This window comes from Coffea eugenioides, unplaced genomic scaffold (genome assembly GCF_003713205.1).
Source record: "Coffea eugenioides isolate CCC68of unplaced genomic scaffold, Ceug_1.0 ScVebR1_1897;HRSCAF=2831, whole genome shotgun sequence".
Lineage (NCBI taxonomy): Eukaryota > Viridiplantae > Streptophyta > Magnoliopsida > Gentianales > Rubiaceae > Coffea > Coffea eugenioides.
In genome coordinates, this window is record NW_020862334.1 from 3838 (window position 1) to 7808 (window position 3971).

Genomic DNA, 3971 nt, shown 5'->3' on the forward strand with positions numbered 1-3971 from the left:
AGGAGAATACACGGGCTAATCTAGAATAACTCTGGTAGTGCGTTATTTGGTTAGAATAGGGCTTCTCTAAGACGTAAGGCAATTGGGGAATTAAATCTCACGAGTGTACCTAAAATTATTTCTCAATTAGAGCAGTAATTAACGGGCATACCTTAATCACCGACACAGTAAGGAGGGGTTGACTGTCATCGCTTGTTTGGCAGTTATAACCTATTTATTAGTAAATAATTAGAACCGCCTTTGCATCGATGATCAATTAGGTGAACCATTGCTGAAGTTATTTCTTGGCTAGATCTTTAGTTATTATTACTCCGATTTTAGTGAATTGTCATTTAATTTTTAGTTAGATATTTGTTTTTAGTTGAACTGCTTTAATAGTCATCTTTTATACAAAAACACCCCCCGTGTTACTCTAGATTTCAAGAGAGGCAAATACCCCCAGTCCTTGTGGATTCGACCCTGCTTATCACTATCTATAGAAATTATATTTTGAGTAAGTATTTATTATTGCACGGGCTCGACAACCTGTCAATTTTTGGCGCCGTTGCCGGGGACTGGCATTAGTTATTTGTTTCTTTTTGAGTTCATTCTTGTTTTGAGTTTTTGATATTTTTTTTAGTGTATGCCTCGTTCTTCTCGTACAGGTGAATAAATCTTCGACCCCGAAATAGAGAAGATTGCGCGGAGAACACGGAAAGAGATCAGACAGCTTAGAGAGAAGCAATCTAGTGCTACATCTTAGAGACTTGAGCCAAAAATTAAACCAACAGATTCGCTTGGTGATATTTCGGGTGACTCGGATCAAGAAGGAGTCCCTATAGCTAATGCATGAAAACTAAAGGAGTTAGCTGCTCCTGATTTAAATCAGCAGCCATTATGCATTACTTTCCCAAATTTGAATGATAACACTCCCTTCGAGTTAAAATCTGGTCTAATTCATCTCTTGCCATCTTTTCATGATTTATCAGGTGAGTAGCCTTATAAGCACTTGCAAGAATTTGATGTCGTTTACAACAGTATGAAACCCTCGGGAATTACAGAAGAACAGATAAAAATGAGGGCATTTCCCTTCTCTCTAAAGGACTTCGCGAAAGACTGACTGTACAACCTACCACCAGGTAGCATCACCACTTGGGACCAGCTGAAGAAAGAGTTCTTAAACAAATATTTTTCTGCGTCTCGAGCTGCAAGTCTAAGGAAGGAGATATGCGGTATCAAATAGCATCCAGGAGAGTCGCTTTATGATTATTGGGAGCGGTTCAAGAAGTTATGCATCAAGTGGCCTCAACACCAAATAAGTGACCAATTTTCATCCAATATTTTTACGAGATGCTACTTTTCAGAGACAGGAGTATAATTGATGCTGCAAGTGGAGGGGTATTGGTGAACAAGACTCCTCGAGAAGCGTGGGAACTAATTGAAGGAATGGCCAAGAATTCGCAGCAATTTGGTATAAGGGAGGATGTCCCGACACGCAAAATGTATGAGGTAGAGATATCTTCTATCCAGTAACAGTTGATCGAGTTAACATTTTTTGTTAGGCAATTGACTGTAGGAAATGCATCATAGGCTAAGGTGTGTGGGATTTGCACTACTATGGGTCATTCTACATAAATATGCCCAATGATTCAAGAGGAAAGTGTGGAGCAAGTGAACATGGCTGGTCACGTACCCGCGCCAAAAAAGCAATATGACCCGTACTCAAATACGTACAATCTGGACTAGAGAGATCATCCTAATTTTAGCTATGAAGGAAATAGGCAGTCAAATCTTGCACCAAATAGACAGCAAGGGTACCAACAATAGTATCAACCTTGCTCGCCACCACTCCTTTCAAACTCAAGTCCATCTATAGAAAAGATGATGAAGCAATTAATTGCTAATCAACAAAAGGAAAAGAAAAGAAAAGAAAAGAAATAAAAGTAGGAACAAGTTACTCCCCAGTTGAGATGGATGCGGTCCAGTTTATCCTTGAATCACGAGCCATCGACTGATCAACCATCTACAAGCAACTAATAACTGTGACAGCCCCACCTCACCCTAAGGCGAACCAAAGGGTTCAGCGGACCACCTGCCCAGCTCTCGCCAGGACTACGGAGTCGAATCACGCAAATCCGATATTATGCGAGAGAACCCAAAAGAAATGAGCGATTGAAGACCGCCAAGCTTAAACATGGAGAAAACGCTTTCATATATACATGTCACTAGGTTTACAATTCAAATGGAACCAGTGAAACGAAATACATTTAGGGTTTGCTCATTCTCGAGGAGCTATACAAAAGAACAAAAGATTTTCTAACTAGCTCAACTCGCTTCTCAAAATCATGATTTCCAAAAGAGGTTCCTGTAAGGAAAACAAAGATAACGAGGAGGGGGTGAGCTTACGCCCAATGAGGTACCAAACATGTAGCAGAAAAATCAGGTAGTTTCATGTTATACAAACCAGATACACATGCTCGCTATAAAGTAAGACAGGTAAACACAAGAACTCAAATAGGAAGGATACAGGTGGCTCTCAGGAGCCAGTTTTCCAGCGCAGTACTTGATCCAAGCCGGTTGACTCTCCGTCAACGTATATAGAACCAACGCGTCCGTAGACCCACTTTACACCAAATTCCGTCCACCAAACACCCATTTACCGGGCCCGCTCACCTTACAGAAACAGAAATGATAATACTCGAGTATACCCGGAATCAAGGGTCTCAATACCCAAAGATCCCAAAACAGACTACCGTGGTTCGTTATCTAACCGTCCAGGCCCTTGCCGGCCCGACTCAAATAACTTAGCCACAGGATTTGAGCTCATAGGTCACAGATACATATACAGATACAGATACAGATATCAGATACAGATACAGATTCAGATTGACACCAAAATTGGCATATGAACAGACAAGAAAACGAGTGTGATAAAGTACACCCTCGTCTCAAATAAATTAAACAGATTGCAGAGCAGAAATCAAGTTAAACAGCAATGGAGGGGAGTGGTACACTCACCGGTTCAAGTACAGGTACCTCAAAAGTTTTCACTTCGGATTGGCTTTAATCGCCAAGAAACCCTAAAATAATCAAAGTAAACCAATTGAAGGTTTCACATCCAGATTCGAGTAAACAAAATACACATGTGAGGCTCGACTACTAGTCGTATGCCTCGCCAAATAATTACTAATACAAGGGTACAAAACATGATTTTTGGGAATAAAAAGGTAACATGGAGACCTAGGTTCAACAACCCAAAAGCCCTTCATTTCTATCACAAGCCAATTCAAACTTAAAGGAACCAATTGGCCTAGAAAAATTTGACAGCACTTCCCCTAAATTTCTTACTTTTCCAGCCATCACGGCTTCATTATTTTTCTCAATCAACTCCCAAAGTCATACTCAATATACATTCATCACCACAGCCGTTCAATAGGCTCAAGGTTATCCAAGTACAAAAGTTAGCTAGGAAAATGACCGGAAATAAAAGTCAAACCCTAGAATATTCCAATAAGCACAAGAAGACTCGATTACAAGTCATAAACCGATGCCAACACGATCACAATAGGGTTCCATAAGCATATATAAGCATTAGAGGAAACCAGAAATTTCGGCAATGTAACTAGCTTTGGCCCTGAAAAAACAGTTTTTGTCCTCATTTTGCGCTAATGGCACCAATTTCACTACGCTTATCGGATGAGGGTGCAAGACCCACCATCTCGAAGCTAAAAGACAGGGCTACAACATCACAGAAAGTCACTCAACCCAGTTTTGAGTGAAAACAGGTCAAAAATGCAAGATACTACATCAACAACGTAAAACAGATTCACCAAAACGCATTCTAGCGGAAACATCATAACTCAGGCTCTACAAGTCCAAATCTAGAAATTCCAAAACCAGATGAAAGCTAAGAAACAGGGATAAATTTCATCAGAAGGCCTCAACAACCAATTCGGAAGCAATTCCAGGCAAAACAACCAATTACAGGCGCA

At 40.4% G+C, this 3971-nt stretch overlaps 1 non-coding gene across 1 annotated transcript; it reads right to left on the reverse strand.

Moving 5' to 3' along the window:
- Window positions 1-1189: 1189 nt before the first annotated feature.
- On the reverse strand, window positions 1190-1296 carry LOC113755991. Its single transcript, XR_003465821.1, has one exon. It is a non-coding gene; the product is annotated as a small nucleolar RNA R71 (small nucleolar RNA).
- Between the last annotated feature and the right edge of the window lie 2675 nt (window positions 1297-3971).